Genomic DNA, 18,147 nt, shown 5'->3' with positions numbered 1-18,147 from the left:
AGCTTTGAAAATATAAAAAAAAAAAAAAAATCGATTTTTTGAAATTTCTACACTAGAATACCCCCTTAACTGGGCTAAACCACGTGTTGGCGTACGTGTGCTGTATCTCTCTCTACCCAAAAATTACCTCTTTCCTCTCCGCGGTACTGAGCTATCGAGTATATGGTCGCGGTATATCGCATTACCGATTTCGAGGCGTGTTGATCACGCCAGGCGCCCAACAAATTTCGTGATATTGTTTTAGGTCCAGGATACCTCGCGGACGCCGATTTATTGTGCACGCGGTAAGTTCTCGGTCATTTTCTCCAAGTGACTGAGCAGCGAGAAAAATCCACGTCACAATACTTAGGTACGAGGCTAAATTTGTCAAGATTTGAGGGCATATACGTGGGTTCGACGCCAATTCTATCAAGATCTGAGGGCGTATACGTGGGTTCGAGGTCAAATTTGTCGAAATCTGAGGGCATATACGTGGGATCGACGTTAAATCTGTCAAGATCTGAGGGCATATACGTCGACTCGAGGCTAAATCTGTCAAAATCTGGGGGCATATATGTGAGTTCGAGGTTGAGTCTGTCAAGATCTAACGGCATATATATGAGTTCGAATTGGAATCTGTCATGTTATAGAAGGACAAAGGGAGGGGGTAACGTAGTGAAGGGATGGGCGGGTGGTGGAAGGAAGTTCTGGATTTCTGACACGGTGGCGGCAGCGACGGTGATATCTTTATAATATGAAGAGATACCGATCCTCCTTATTACAGGTTAACCGTTTGAGTCCCAGGGGGTATTGAAGAAACACTGTCGAATAATCCCAAGCAGCTCAACTGCGCTTTCTGTGAATGAGTACGAAACGACCTAAGCAGCGCGATAGCGCTTTGTTTATTTTATATCGATGAATCTCAATTGGAACAATAGCGCTTCTTGTATGTGTAAGGTAACGTGATTCTCGACTTTTTCTTATGGCTTCGTTACGTTTATTGCAGTTTGCAAATTGATCGGACGTATTTTTCTGCAAGTGATTCTCATTGTTGAAAGGAACTGTGTCATGTACTTGCGTCAGTAAATCTGAGCGCGTTACTTCAAAAATCGGTAACGCACCTTCAGTTATACACAATGCTCGAAATGTGGTGGGTTTTCTCGACATAAAATCTCAACAGTGCGATCGCGCTGCTTGGGACTGAAACGGTTGAATAGAGGTGGTGCCATCTATGGTACCCCACCCGTCGGTAACACTACCGTAGGTAAGGCGTACCATTGCGCGGGTAACACACCTACAGTCGGTAAGGCAGGAATCGGTGCTACTCTGCCAGTACGCCGCCATTGCGTATCAGAACTCTTATGTCCAATGATATTTCAATTACGTTTCAACTGAATCCAAGCACCGTTTGTTCTAAATTGAATATCCGGCAGTGAACGATTTCCGTCCGTATCGGTTTGAGCCCCCCCTCACTACTCCAAGCTACCAGAAATTAATAGGGGCTCAAAGCTGGGCATTGTACCTCATTGTCAGCGTCTTGTGTTGCTTACAGTATAGAAGAAAAGTTTTCTCAAAACAACCGCTACACTGCTTCAAATACCACTTTTGCAACCCATAAGCATTTCCGAAAGTGCCGTGGTACGTCGATGAGATGTATCCATAGTAGTTATTATACCATTGTTCCGCTTCAGAATATATTAGTTCTCGCGTGAGAAAAGAGGGCTGTATATATCTTCCATATTTGGAACAAGTTTTGTATCATTATCATGGATCTACATCAGCCAAAGTCTTCTGTTCAATACTTTGACGTATACGTCACACGGATTTTTTACAAATATTCATACAATCCCTATAATATTCGTATCCAGTATTTAATGATATTTCGTGGTGATTGTGTCTCAACCAAACGTACACACTAGCTGTGTATTTAACTGGCAAGGCTAATCGAGCTCAGGGTGCCTTGAAGGGGATAGTTACCAAACGTCATCTATTTACATTAATGGCTCTAAGTTTCTTGGCTTTAAGTGTTTTTCCAGGGCCGATAAAACTTCGTACATCGCGATCATCTCCATAGTATAGAAGGATGTTGAAATTGCATTGATTAACCGGCGCTAATATCGGTAGAAGACTAACTGCCCGGCTTCTTGTGCATCAGCTGTTATTTCCTCTCAGAAGAATTTTAAATAAATAGAGAGAGTAAAATAGATCAGTGACACACATACAACGAGAAACTCCGGAATTAATTTCTATGAATCACAGCACAAAGCTGCATGAAAATTCGTCCAATTCTTCCTTATAGTATTGTAACTTTCTTTGCGTCACAATCAATAGTTGACTTCGAGAGCTTATTGAGAGAATCATCAGGCGTCAAAATTAAATGTTTTGGAAAAAATGCTTTAATAGTAAAACGAAATTTTGTATCGGTAATACATAAAATCGGTAAAAAGACTGTTTTTTACAATGATGTCGGTTAACGCAGCAATCTTATTCATTTCATGACATATGAATATTTAAACTTCCATTATCTATGGTACTTTCTTTTATAAACCGAACACCTTTCTGACCGACACATTTTTAATTTAGCTGATTTTTTTTCACGGGTTCTTTATCGAAAACCACAGACATACGTATTTCAGGATTTTTTTTATTTTTCACATACTTTGGAAAATAGACGGGGTCGAAAATTTGAGAATCTGGCAATTTTCTGTTTGGAGACCCATTTTCAAAATTTCGTAACTCCAGTTGTAATTGTGCTAGGAACTTTTGTTCTTTTTGCATTTTGAAGAGAAAAGAATGAATTTGAATATAAAGATTATCTCATTAAAAATTATTAAGAAATTCATATTGTTATAAACAATTCAAATGTTTAAATCGATTTTTAACATTTGCTCCCAACTCGAAGCGACTTCTTATTATAATCATCGTATTGTATGTTGAATTTCCTATGAAAAACGTATTTTTAATTCATTGGCATATCATCGTTACTATTGGAAAAAATTAATTTATCTAGCGCGGCGCGTCACTACGGCACGTGAGTTCCATTGCACGCCTCATTTTCGTGCCTCGTATCGTTTTTCTCTGTAAGATAAGTGATTATTATATATTTTTAATAAAATAATATTATTCGTTGGCTAATAGGACTTTATAAAAAATAAATAAATAAAAAATAAATAAATAAAAAATATTATTGAGTAAGAATTTCTTCTCTGCATGCACGATGTAAGGAGACTGTAGTGTGTAGATGTTTATGTTTATGCTTTTCAATCCTTTGCTTCCGATGAGAAGCCCGTAAGACGGCAATGCCGTCTAATAAATGAGATGCGGGTGTGCAAATCATTAATCTACGAGAGAATTTTGTTGAGAATATGTAAATTTGAACAACTGGTGAATTTGAAAAATTAACGACGGAGCCAGGAATCGAACCTGGAATCTAGCGATGCTTTACCGGAGACTTACTCCACTAGACCACCTAGCCGCCCTGACTCTGTTGTCATTAATTTCTCTCATAACCAGTGAGTTCAAATTTGTTTTCATGTGCCCGATTTGTATGAGTAAGAATTTCTTCTCTGCATGCACGATGTAATGAGACTGTAGTGTGTAGATGTTTATGTTTACCCTTTTCAAGGGCTTTTCTTCGGAAGCAAAGGATTGAAAAGGGTAAACATAAACATCTACACACTACAGTCTCATTACATCGTGCATGCAGAGAAGAAATTCTTACTCATACAAATCGGGCACATGAAAACAAATTTGAACTCACTGGTTATGAGAGAAATTAATGACAACAGAGTCAGGGGGGCTAGGTGGTCTAGTGGAGTAAGTCTCCGGTAAAGCATCGCTAGATTCCAGGTTCGATTCCTGGCTCCGTCGTTAATTTTTCAAATTCACCAGTTGTTCAAATTTACATATATTCAAAAAATATTATTGTAGCAAATCAAAAATTAATTTATAAAGATTTCAAAATTTAAAAAATTTTTAAATCAAAAATACTCCGTATACGATGTACTTATTAACTAATGATATAACGTATTGAAATCTTAATAAATCAACTTTTTATTTGCTACAATAATATTTTTTATTTATTTAGTTTTTCGTTCGATTTTTTATGAAGTCTTATTTAATAAGGTTTTGTCTTGTTAATATGGTAGATTATAACGTGGGAAAGGTTTTGCTTTATCAAGATCGTATATTATATATTATAATTTATAACGCGATTCAAGTTTAAATATGACTTGTTCTTTACACATATTTTTATGACTGTGTGAATTCACAATTGAAATCTTAGTGCAAAGCTTTTAAATATCCTCTCTTCGTTATGCTTCATAATTCGTAGAATAACTGAATAAATAAATATAAGAATATATTCACGGTTTAATACTTAGCATTAAACGGTGGGTATTAGTTTAGGTTAAGATATGCTTATTAAAATCAATAATATCATCACAGTTTGGATTGCATAAATTATGAGATTTACTCTCACGAAATCGTACAATTTGTAGCAGCAGACAAATAAAACTCCGTTAATATCAGTCACTGTACTAAGTGAATCGTAACCTAACATAGCCCTACCGTATTGAGTATAAAGTAGTGAGCAACATTATTTAAATATGCCTACGTATTAAAAAATGATGACTTTTTATTTATAAATCTCACAAGATTCGTATCTTTACCAACCGTAAAAGTGTAATGTTATACACTTACAAGCATGTATCAATTAATTTTTTATAATAAGGTCATTTACATAATATGCATTATTTTGGGTGTTGATTAATTCTAAGATAACTATGGTATTGCTTCGCACAGATATCATTGACATGGATGACTGCGAGGATGACAGAGTTGTCGATGTGATCGACCTAGAGTGAACCTCCTCTGCTGAAACGAACTCTACTCGTACGCTTCAAGGTAAGACCCTACTGAGATCTTGGGAAAAATAGTTTATTCTTTTTTTTTAAATGATTAAATAGTTCCAATCAAAAAACGAATCCCCAAAGTTTTAGATAAGGCTAGGATGTCTTTAAAAAAAAAATTGCAACCTTCTGCGATGAAAGTGTAGACGCAAGGAACCTTTCGCAGCGCTGCGAAGAAAAAGTTATGCGAAAGGTTCCCTGTTTTTACCAATATATCAGTAGGGTCTTCCGTTAACAGGGTTACAGTTTATTGAGTTGCACCGTGTCGAGACGGACCTGTCGGACCAGTTCTTCAAGTAGACTAATATAACGGCCCTCCGTCGTGTGCCAAGCCAGCGTGACTTGAAAAAAATTTATTTCTACAATTCAAGAGGCAAAAGATATGTTTGATCCGTGACAAATTGAAACAGATTTCTTCTAAGCATGGATGTGTAAAAGTTTTACCATCATCCAAAATTGAATTCCATAGGTCTGCGTTGTTGGTTTGAATGCCATCTGTTCGCACGTCGTGCAAGATTTCATGTTGGTGATTTCGCACCAGAGACAATCAATAATCACACGTAATTCTCTTTACATTAGAGCATCATGAAGCTTTCCGGCCAGTAACTAACACCGATCATTGAATATCTAAACAGTTAGTTGAAATTCGTATGTTTCTATATGAAAGAAATACGCATCTCTTAGAATTCTCTAAATCTTCTTGGTTTAAGCTTTGACTGTCCTCAATTCAGTCGACGTGCTACTTGCTGACTTCGTCTTGGTTGTGGTGGTCATTTTTAATACGACTTTCAAGTAATGCGATTTCATACCACAGAATTTTTTAAGTTAACGTAGTACCACTTACTCCTCGAACCTGCTAGCCAGCAAAAGATGGGTGCACATTAGGGTGGGCCAAAAAAAATGAGTATTTTTTTTTACTTTATACTCTGAAAATCGGTTGCTAGATACCTCTAAAGAATTTTCACCAAATATGAGCTCTTAATTTTGATAACAAGGTCCTCCGCTTTACAATTTTGCATTTTTTCCTGAGTATCAGAAACAAAAATTCATATCTCTTTGACAACTGTTCGTTCAAAAATATCTCTCCTCATATTCTTGTAGGAAATCGAACGTTCTTGTTACGCCCCGACGTACCGCCTTGGCGTACCTTTTTCAAAATTCCATTTCATTTCATTGCTTTAATTTCTTCAATGCACAGATATCATTTCATCAAAATCTCATATTCTAATAACGGCGAGTCCCCCCCCTCCTGGCAAAAGTCACGTAGAGACCAACGATGATCCCTAGTATAAGGTTCAACTTTATTCTATTTATCTGGTACCAAGAACTGAGATGAGAGACTGCTGAGTTAGTATCAGTAGCGCTCAGCCTGGAAATATTCCTCTTTTTAAATTAAAATTATAATCAATAACTAGGATAAACCACTACCTTCAGAACCATCAAATTAAAATAGATTACTCATTGGAATGTATGAATGAATGTGTGAACATTGCATGCAAATATCTTTTGTTCATATTTTCAATGTGTCACCGACGAGATTGAAAATCGTCGGAACACCGTCGAAGAGCGAGAAGTAACGCTGACCATGTGGATTTGGTCGCCCTCGCACCTCATTGGCTAATTACCGTTGTAACTTATTACAACTGCAGCTCTTTGGACCCTCGGGCCCAAGAAGCCGCGTCTTTCGTCTGTCAAGTCGCGAAGTGCGTGGACGTAAACCCGGATTAGCCCTCTCGAGCAAGAGTAGTGTTTGGAAAATCTTAATTGTGACCGGCCTAAAGTCTCGCGCTAATTCGTTAAATTCGAGCATTCAGTTATTCTGTTAGCTGCAAAAGACTCACTATCTTCTACATTTCCATCTTTCCTGTTCTTTACTAAATCTCGTCATTTCGCGAATAGACATTTTTATGATGTTCCATTTTCCTTAGTTAAAATTGAGTTCGGCCCTGATTCAAAGGAATCAGGTAATCTTAAGTAAAAATAATAATAATTACACTATCGTTTTTAATAAATAATCGTTCCAATCAATTTTAACTCATCATCAAAATCAGAAAACAGACACTTTCAAACTTTCGATCACAAGATATCATTCTAAATTCACAAAGACTAAGTGACCAACGTTCAACATCATTCGATTCATCAACTCTTCCAAATTTGAGGTGAGGCCCCTGGTCCAGCATTCTACCGACGCAGACCGACACGATCCGACGGCTCTCAATCTCGTCGACCGATTCACCAAAAAGCTAAGTCAATCCGAGTGTTAATCTTCGAAATTAGACGAATTCTTGTTTCACCTTGATAATCAAAAACTACTTCAGTAAATTCACAACAACCAAGTCTAGAATTGGTGGCTAGCTTCACTACCCCCAATTAATTCGTACTTATTGTTTCCAAGAATCAACGAATAAGACTTAACAATTATATATATATAATCGATATAAGATAATCTAAAAAGAGAGATACAATACAATAATCACGACCAGCTAGTTATAACCATCGTTCAGAGTAGATGTTCCTGGTACCAAATAATAAAATCCATTAGAATAGAACAACACACGATTTTTATAAACTTGAAGACTTTATAAATTGTTCTTTTCGGCTCATATATATATATATTCATCACCATGGATTGTTACCAAATATTTCGATAACCAAATCGAAATAGAATATACTTCATCTTTTACCAGTCAAATTATATTAATCATTTATTTTGAACGACCTTTTTCCTATTTTTATTATTGTAATTGCCTCAACAATTTAAACAAACCTCACAGACCTGTACAGGTCTATAGCAACACGATCCTACAAATTACCGGCTTATCGAAAGGTAAGTCTTTCTCTTAGTTTTAATTATTATTCATTGTCGTTACGTGTGAGCTAGATTATTCAATTAATCATTAACTACCACCGCTCAGTACACCCTCGCCCCCACGTAACACTCTACAAAAAAGGTATCCTACAATTTTTTCGTGAACCTTACCGTTTAAAAGATATCAAAGCTTGAAGTTTGATTATTTTAAGAGAAATTTCTGTTTTGCTTATGAATTTTTTAACTCGCTTACAAAAAATTTTGATGAATTGCGCAACTCATAGTTTTGTAGGAAATTAACTGCTCTACAAAAATGTTGTCTTATGATTTGTCGATTAAGTTAAGCGTTTAAAAGATATTCATCGTCAAACTTCAATGCATACTAATTTTAACAGTTTTTGATGAATAATTCGAAAAATTTCAATTTAATTCATAACTTTCATGAAAATTTCTTCCAATGTGAGTTCCTAAGAAAAGAGAAAAATAGTATAAAAATATATATTAAAAATTAAAAATTAAAAAATATGCAATATATAGAACTAAAAACATAAAAGAAAAATAGTTTAAAACATTTCTCTTTTCTTAGGAACTCACATTGGAAGAAATTTTCATGAAAGTTATGAATTAAATTGAAATTTTTCGAATTATTCATCAAAAACTGTTAAAATTAGTAGGCATTGAAGTTTGACGATGAATATCTATTAAACGCTTAACTTAATCGACAAATCATAAGACAACATTTTTGTAGAGCAGTTAATTTCCTACAAAACTATGAGTTGCGCAATTCATCAAAATTTTTTGTAAGCGAGTTAAAAAATTCATAAGCAAAACAGAAATTTCTCTTAAAATAATCAAACTTTAAGCTTTGATATCTTTTAAACGGTAAGGTTTACGAAAAAATTGTAAGAGACCTTTTTTGTAGAGCGTTCGATTTCCTACAAGAATATGAGGAGAGATATTTTTTAACGAACAGTTGTCAAAGAGATATGAATTTTTGTTTCTAATACTCAGGAAAAAATGCAAAATTGTAAAGCGGAGGACCTTGTTATCAAAATTAAGAGCTCATATTTGGTGAGAATTCTTTAGAGGTATCTAGCAACCGATTTTTAGAGTATAAAGTAAAAAAAAAAATACTCGTTTTTTTTGGCTCACCCTAGTGCACATTATAGTGGTCCTTAATAAGGTCATTTAGAAATTTTGTGGCCCGTGTAGACTGATATTGTGTATCCAAAAAAATAACATAAAATGTAGCCAGAAGGTCGGGTTCATAGCTCAATTTTAAGTCGTAACCCACAGCCCTCGAATTTTTCCATGTCAATAACATACGTTTTTTTGTTCCTCTTGCAGTATTGCTCCTAAAAATCTGAAACTTGGCGAAATTCTTACCTACGGTAATAGGTATCCCATATAAACTTTACGAATTTTCAATGACATTATTTTCTGAGCTGTAATTCCGAAAACTATATTGAAATTGTTATTTTTGGAGTTACAGCACGATTGAGTAGTAACAAAACAACGTTAAAAATCTGTAAAATTCACACCACCATACATGTAAGAATTTCGTTAGGTTTTAGATTCTTCGGAGCAATACTGCGAAAGGAACAAAACATTTTCCATCGAGTTCCAAGATTAGTACGTTATTCAAATCGGAAAAATTTGAGGACTGTGGGGCATTTTTTACTATTTATTTGAAGACATGGCAGCCTACGGGTGCGTTAAATTAGGGTATGATCTTATAAAGGACCACCCTAGTGCACATACGCCGTAAGATCGTCTGCTTCCTTCGGATTCGTGTATGGAACGCATTTTAGAGATTGGTGATGTATTTAATTGGAATTAAATTAAATATAACGTATACAGCAGGCACTCCACGGCAACTCAACTTAGGTCTCTGACCCTCAACTTCCTCGAGATGTTGGACTCCAAAAAGCACTCACAATTTTTAAATATATTTATCACGACAAATTTGATTTGCTAAGAATTCTCCAAATCACATATCGTTAACTGTCCAAAATCCTGTATCAAATATAAAAATTTACAGTATTATTTTTGATTATACATTTTTTTGATTCATTCAAAAATTTTTGAAATAGTTTTTGTAACATTTTTACCCAGCCACAATCAATAATCAACCTTTATTCAATTAATACTATTATCAAAGAGCTGAATTGTAGACACGTATTATTCTAATGCGTTCCAAAAATATTAACGTTCGTTTGTGTAGCACATGAAAAAAAAAATATTCCGGAATTAAAAACTCGTTACTTACCTGTCGTTATGAATTATTGCAACTGATTCCGAAACGCGGCAAATTATTTGAGAAATTTCACAATTCACCATAGAATAAAGAAATTCCGATAGATCAGTAACGCACGTACACCGAGATAGCGCCTGACAACGGGGCGTTCACATTAGGCAGAGTCGTTAAGTAGCGCAAAAAGATCCAGAATCGCTCTCCAGGTTCGATTCCTGGCTCCGTCGTTAATTTTTCGAAATCACCAGTAGTTCGAATTTGTATCTTTTAACAATGACATTCTCGCAATTAACGATATGCATATCCGCATATCAATTATTAGACGGCTTGTCCGTCTTATTTGGCTTCCCATCGGAAGCAAGAATCGAAAAATGTAAACATTCTCCATCTACATACATTCTTACTGTTTAGAGAGAAGGCAAAAAGATATGGATCATCAACGTGGGATCCGCGAATTAGTGATGAGAACGAGTGTGAATGAAACGAAAGTGTTGTTGAGATAGAGAGAGATGATGAATACCGATAATTGAGATTTTTATTGGTTTCGATAAGGCGATACAAACCGTATCGCAAGAGAACGTTACAGAGAGTGAAGATTTTACAGAGCGAGAGAACACATAGATTATACACATACATGATTTCGAGATAGTAGACAATACATGAGATACAGCTGATGGGTTTTGAGTCGCGACACGGGCAAGCGGCGAGATTTGACGCAGAGACGGCAAGTAAACATTGCACGCGAGTGTGCGTACATGTGCGAGGACGATTTTGAGTATCGCGAGACACACATTTAACTATTCGATACCTTGCCGAAACATACCGCCCGCTTCGCTATCGGTAACGATCGCGAAATTAGATTATGCCGCCCGCCGTGCGTTATTTATTCTTAGAGTCAATAATTGTCTTAAGAGGACACTGGAAGCACACACAATTTTACGATTGGACGTTTTAACACAGAGGATTTCTTTTTAACGGTTACAACGCGAACGAGACCGTCGGTTCCCGGATGCACTTCGATCACTTTTGCGAGGGGCCACACAGATGGAGGTGGATTTTCGTTTTTTACGAGAACGATGGATCCGATTTTGATGTTCCCGTGATGAATCTGCCATTTCGAGTGGTTTTGGAAGGACTGAAGATACTCCGTACTCCACCGTTTCCAAAAATGCTCCAGCATTTGACGCGATTGTTGCCAATGCGATAGCCGTTGAACTGGCACCTCGATGAGTGACGGCTCAGGAATTGTGTTCAATGCTGAGCCGAAGAGAAAGTGTCCTGGAGTCAAGGCACTTGGATCCCGTGGATCGTCCGAGATAGCGCAAAGAGGTCGAGAATAAGGCGTGGCTTCTACTTGCGTGAGGAACGTCGCGAATTGCTCGAACGTTTGAGTAGCTTCTCCGATGACTCGTTTGAGGTGAAATTTGACTGATTTCACTCCGGCTTCCCATTTTCCACCAAAATGAGGCGCGGAGGAAGGATTGAACCGACATTGGGTTCCGTGTGATGCGAGGATGTTTGCGATTTCTGAGAACTCCTTTGACGATGCAGCGAGAAGACGGCGAAGTTCTGAGTCTGCGCCGACGAGATTCGTTCCACAATCGCTTGCGATTGAGGCACAAATTCCTCGTCGAGATGTGAAGCGTTTGTACGCCGCGATGAATGCCTCCGTCGTGTAGTCCCAAAACTAGCTCAAGATGCACAGCCGAGGTCGTGAAGCAGATGAAGATAATGATATATCCCTTGCATGATTTCGCTCCTCTTCCGCGGGAGGCTTGGATCGAGAATGGACCAGCGTAGTCAACGCCAGAGTGAAGAAACGGCCTTGATTGCGTGACTCGAGACTGAGGGAGTTGGCCCATCTGTTGGCTGCTGAGGGTGGCGCGATGACGCGCACAAGGAACGCAACGATGTATGAACATGCGGATCGGTACTCTTCCTCCCAGGATCCAGTAGCGCTGTCGGATTGTAGCGAGAGTGAGTTGCGAACCTCCGTGGAGCGTCAACCGATGATGATGATCGATGATCAATGTGGAGAACGATGATTCGCGAGGCAAGATGAACGGGTGCTTTTCGTCATACGAAAGCAATGAGTGATTCAGTCGACCACCGACTCTGAGAAATCCGTTCGAATCGATGAACGGCGTGAGTCGCGATAGTGGATGACTTCGAGTGAGACTTGAGCTTGTCTCGATTTGGCGAATTTCTTCTGCAAAGTACGCCTGCTGGGTCACCTTGGTCCAAAACAGTTGGGCGTCGCTCAATTCGAGAGTAGAGATCGGTCCGACAGTGATAGACGTGTTTACGCGATTCGATGTCGTCTTCGCGAGGAACCGATTTGCTGCGAGTTTACACAATAATGTGAATTTGAGGAGAGTTGATAGTTTTGACTAGCGATCGACGAGATCCCAGATTTGTAGCGGATTAGCAGTTGCGATGTGCGTCGACAGCCATTTTCTTTCCTCGACATGAATGTTTTCTTCCGGTCGCGGAGATCAGGATGGCCAATTGACAGAAGGCTTCGAGAGCCAGGATGGTCCGAAGGTCCAAAGTTGTGATTTTTGGAGTTGCTCCGGAGATGCACCACGAGACGCAAGATCAGCGGGGTTTTCAAAACCCGAGATGTGATACCAACGAACGCGCGCGAACTCTTGGACTTCCGTTACGCGATTACGAACGAATTCCTTCCACCGCGATAGGTGGCTTTTGATCCACGCGATCGCGACTGTGGAATCCCTCCACAGATAAACCGGGGTGTTTTCGAAATTAAGTCTTTTTCACATGACACATCAACCGGACGAGAAGATTCGCAGCACAGAGTTCGAGACGAGGAATTGTCACCTTCTTTAGCGGCGCTACTTTAGTTTTCGCGCACACTAGTGAAACGCGCACTTCGTGAGTGTTGATATACGTTCGCGCGTAGATCACTGCGCCTAATGCACTTTGAGAGGCGTCTGCGAAACCGTGGATCTCTATCCCGAGTGATGCTGAACTTGACCCGATCCATCGTGGGATGGTGATAGCTGAGATGCCTTGAAGATCTTGCAGAAACTCGATCCATCGCGAGGACAATGAAGCTGAGAGCGGCTCGTCCCAGTCGAAAGCGAGTGCCCACAATTCCTGTATAAAGATTTTGGCTCTGATCGTGATCGGCGAGAGCCATCCGAGAGGATCAAAGAGCTGCGCGGTTTGTGAGAGAACTTTTCGTTTCGTGAAAATGTCCCGAGTTTGATGAATTTGCGGAGAGAACGCGAACGCGTCGATGTCTGGTCTCCACGCAAGACCGAGAGCCCGAAAGAATGGACTTTGATCGAGATTCAGATGCATCGCGATCTCTTGATGGTTTCGAGAAATGTCAACGAGAGTTTCTGGGTGGCTTGAAGTCCACTTTCGAAGTTCAAAGCCGCCCGCCTTGAGCAATTGATTGAGTTCGTTGATTTTCTCGCGACCTTGATCAACGTCCTCTGCTCCTGAGAGGATGTCGTCGACGTACGTGTTCTCGAGAATGACGTGGCTCGCAAAGGGATACTGCTTACCTTCGTCCTGAACGAGTTGATGAAGAACACGGATCGCGAGATACGGAGCGCTTGCAAGACCATACGTTACCGTAGTCAGTTGATATTCTTCAATCGGTAGCTCTGGTTCTTCCCTCCAGAGGATTCGCTGAAAATCTTGGTCATCATTGTGGACCAAAATTTGTCGGTACATCTTGACGATGTCTGATGAGAACGCGACTGGATATTGTCGCCAGCGTAAGAGAACGTCCGCGAGGTCGGTTCGCACTTTTGGACCGACGAGAAGATTGTCATTGAGAGAGAGTCCGAGGTTGGTTCTTTGAGACCCGTTGAATACGACACGCAACTTTGTTGTTGAACTGCTGTCGCGAACTACACCGTGATGGGGAAGATAAAACACGCAGGAATTGTCTTCAGGTGTATTGATAGCGCGACGCATGTGCCCGAGTTCACGATATTCACGAAGGCAGCTCGAGTAAGCCTCCTTGAGTTTCGCGTCGATACCGAACCGTTTCTCCAAACGAAGGAGCATTTGATGCGCGGGATTCCGCGAGTTGCTGAGCTCTACCGAATTGTCCTTGAGCGGAAGCCAAACTACGTAACGACCGGACGCAGTTCGAGAAACCGTTTCGCGAAAGTGTTGCTCACAACGCTCTTCTTCGAAAGTTAGTGCCAAAGGTTTCGACACTTCTTCCTGCTTCCAAAACCGCTGCACGAGATCGAGCAGTTCGTGATCGAGAGAGCATTGGAAGCCTTGGACTGCGCCATACGAGGGGCTTGCTGCTTCCGCTGAAACGCAGCCGGAGAGGACCCAACCGAACTGAGTTTCTTGCGCGATTGGGGTTCCTGGTGCTCCTCTTCGAACTCCTTGACCAATGATGTTGCTGTAGATGTCAGCTCCGAGAATTACGTCGATTTGACTGGGATGTGCAAAGCTTGGATCCGCGAGGTTGAGTCCTCGTAGATGAGGCCAGTCTTCGACGAGAAGTCGAAATGAGGGTAGATACGATGTGAGTCGTGGAAGCACGAGTGCCTCCACCTGACACGAGAACGAGGTGTGAGCACGAGATTGGAGTTGCAATGTCGCGATGCCGCGAGTCACTGCCGATTGATGAGCTCCGACGCCAATGATCGGTATCGTTGCTTGATGCCGACGTAGTCGCAATTGTTGCGCTAGCGACTCCGTGACGAATGAACTTTCGGATCCTTGATCGAGTAGAGCGCGAGCGATGATTCTTTCTCCAGTCTCCGGATTCGAGGCGATCAATTGCACTGTGGCGAGAAGAACTGGAGCGCTTGATCATTGTAGGCTGAGCTGAGTGGCTGCTCACCTGAGAGGCGCTATTCGAGATTGGTGCGTTCTGCACTGCAGGTTGCGCTACTGCAGCCTGTCCTTGAGATGTGCCGCTGTTAGCAGCTGTCGAGATTGAGGAAGAGTTTCGATGCAGCAAGGAATGATGTCGACCGTTGCACACGCGACACGTTTTGTTGGATCGACAGTCCTTCTGCTGATGTGGACCGAGACAATTAAAGCAAAGCTTTTTCGCAGAAGCCACTTCCCTTCTTTGATCCAGAGATTTGTCGCGAAAGGTCGAACAGAACGCGATGTAGTAGTTGCCTTTGCAACAAGCACACGACTGTTCCTTTGATTGCGCCGTATGTGACCTTGTCGTCTGAACATTTGACCTTCCTTGCGATGAGTGCGGTTTCGACCTCGCGATTTGATTATGAGCATGAGCTTGCTCCACGGCTTCGAGGGTGTGGATGCGACCGATGAGAAACACCTTGAGCTCCGCAAACGAGGGGGGCTCGAGTTTCTCGCTAACACTTTTCTCCCACTCTTCGAGAGATGCTGGGTCGAGCTTGCGAATCGTCATGTTCACGATGATGTAATCCCCTAATTTCTCGGGACCATCGAAAAGTTCGAGCGCGCCAAGAGCTTCGCAAGTGTTGCTGTGCAAGCTCTTTAGTTCCGATGATGATTTTTTAGTGACACGAGGAATCGCGAAAAGTGTCGCGAGATGAGAATCAGTCAGAAGCCGCTTGTTTTCGTATCGTGAGACGAGAGTTTCCCAAGCTCGAGGGAAGTTTTCTGCGCTGAGGGAAATGTTTTTGATAAATTGTAACGGTTCATCGGTCACACTGGTTTTGAGGTAGTGCAGCTTTTCCACTTCCGAAAGTTGCGAATTTTCGCGAACCATCGACGAGAAGAGGTCGTGAAACGGCTTCCATTCTGAGTAGCTGCCCGCGAAAGTGGGCAGTTCGATACGCGGTAACCGTTTTGATGATCCTCCTGCTGGTGCGTCTTGAGGAGCTGCAGCGGTTTGCACGGTTGCTGCAGGCGCAGGCTTTAGCGATTCGAGAAGATCAAGCATCACTCCTTCGCCACTCAAGAAGTGCTCTCCACACAGCCCGTAATAATCTTTCGCGAAGTACGTAAGCTTTTTGATCGCGTCGAGTTGATCACCTTTTGCTGCGAACTTGATCTCGCTGATCTTTTCGTGATTCTCTTGGAACTTATTCCAACTTGAATTGAAAGCATTAAGCCGCGACTTCACCTGCCCGTAAGTGATTTTTGCCTCGCCGAGCTTGCGCAGGTTCTCGACGGCACGAGAGATGCGCCAAATGTAATCGTTTTGACGTTCGATATGTTCTTCGATCGACATGTTGATGTACGAGAGGATTTAAACTCACGCGACGAACTGAGTTTTCACGAATGAGACATAAACACACTGATAGTAGCGCGACGCGATTCACACTTCAAGAGATCGGTGTTGTTGACGCTCAGATCTTAGTCACGGTCACTACAGAGGACACCGCACGTTTGAATTTAACGGACGCGACTGATTTTTGTTGATGGTTTTCACCGATAACGAGATTGTTCACTTTGATAACGTGAATTTTCGCAACTTGATGCACACGCGATAGTTCCGTTTCACTCACTAGCTAATTCGTTTTCCCGTAAGTCGCAACGATTCGAAAGATTCGACTCGATTTGCGAATGATCCGATTCGATTCGCGACTGATCCGGCTCGAAGGACCAAAAAATGTTTAGAGAGAAGGCAAAAAGATATGGATCATCAACGTGGGATCCGCGAATTAGTGATGAGAACGAGTGTGAATGAAACGAAAGTGTTGTTGAGATGGAGAGAGATGATGAATACCGATAATTGAGATTTTTATTGGTTTCGATGAGGCGATACAAACCGTATCGCAAGAGAACGTTACAGAGAGTGAAGATTTTACAGAGCGAGAGAACACATAGATTATACACATACATGATTTCGAGATAGTAGACAATACATGAGATACAGCTGATGGGTTTTGAGTCGCGACACGGGCAAGCGGCGAGATTTGACGCAGAGACGGCAAGTAAACATTGCACGCGAGTGTGCGTACATGTGCGAGGACGATTTTGAGTGTCGCGAGACACACATTTAACTATTCGATACCTTGCCGAAACACTTACACATAGTGCTTGAACAGAATAAAAAATTCATATTCAAACTTTGTTATAGTATCTTTTCCGTTCGAAGCGGTGAGAAGATATTTAATCCTGACCGAGCGAGGCCGCAATACAGGTTCTAAATTTGGTTTTCACGAGTCTTACCCCCGTGATATTATTAGTCTAAGATCCGGCCCTAAATCGACCTTCACCGAGGTGATTAATGAATAAATTATGTTTTAAATTAAATTTTATACACTAAACAATAAATAAAAAATAGGTTGCCTGAAAAAATCCTGGCAAGGCTATATTAAATTGTTAATTAAAAAATGATTTTTTTTTTAAAATTGTACCGGTGAGATTAATGAAAAAATCTTATACCAACAGAAAGTATGAAACCTGTAGAGTGTGCAATCGATAGGTTGCCGATTTTTAACCTGGCCAGACTACTAGGTTGACAGGTATAAACAGGTGTATTAAAATTAGGTTCTTACACTTTTCATGATTAATGAAAAAATTTTATATCAACATGTGCGCTGTTTCATTCTGAACACGTTGATATAGGGTTGACTGCAAAAATATTGGCCCTAATAACGGTTGCCGAATTTTAAAAATAAAAATTTCGGCCGAACTGGCAATAGAGTGACAGAGAGGTCCAATCTAAATTTCCCATGCAACAGAAAAGGATGCAATACGGCAGCTGCGCGCGACGCGACCCTCGAACGAAAGTGAGTGTGTCACGTGCGGAGCGGTCTCGCACGCGACGACTTCAACCCTCTTTGTTCTTACTGAGGTTCATGTTTAATTTTTAGGTGGATTGGGAGGTGAACGTCCTCTACAGGGCGTTCCCTGGGAATAGGTTTAGAGGATTTCAATTGAACGTGCCAATATTTTGTAGGAAGCAAAGTAATAGAATGTTTAATAGTTCAACTAAAAGCAGAAAAGGTTCTAAACAAGGAAGCTTACAATATTTTGGTCTAATTCTACTCACGTTCTCCCTCTCTCTCTCTCTCGGTTGCTGCTTCGGCCTCGAAGGTGCCGAAGTTTATACACCTTCACACACTCATTTACGGGCTACACTGCACTATAGAGTTCGTGGCTTATACAATTGCGCTTATTTCTAGCTTCAAAGACTGACGCCGCGACGCGAGATGCTCTGGAATACCGCTTGTAGAATTAGAGGTGTTCTCGCTCTAATCGTCGGTGATTCTAAGTCTGATACTCTTCACACAGCA

General features: G+C 40.7%; 1 protein-coding gene across 1 annotated transcript in view; it reads right to left on the bottom strand.

Annotated features, from left to right (window-relative positions):
* LOC124178533 (glutamate receptor ionotropic, NMDA 2B) overlaps positions 1 to 18,147 on the bottom strand; it is a 2,057,245-nt gene that overhangs the window by 1,159,034 nt on the left and 880,064 nt on the right. The gene's annotated exons all lie outside the window — the stretch shown is intronic.

This window comes from Neodiprion fabricii, chromosome 3 (assembly GCF_021155785.1).
Source record: "Neodiprion fabricii isolate iyNeoFabr1 chromosome 3, iyNeoFabr1.1, whole genome shotgun sequence".
In the NCBI taxonomy this organism is placed as follows: domain Eukaryota; kingdom Metazoa; phylum Arthropoda; class Insecta; order Hymenoptera; family Diprionidae; genus Neodiprion; species Neodiprion fabricii.
The sequence above is the reverse complement of the archived record's forward strand: the minus strand, read 5'-3'. Positions and strand labels throughout refer to the sequence as shown.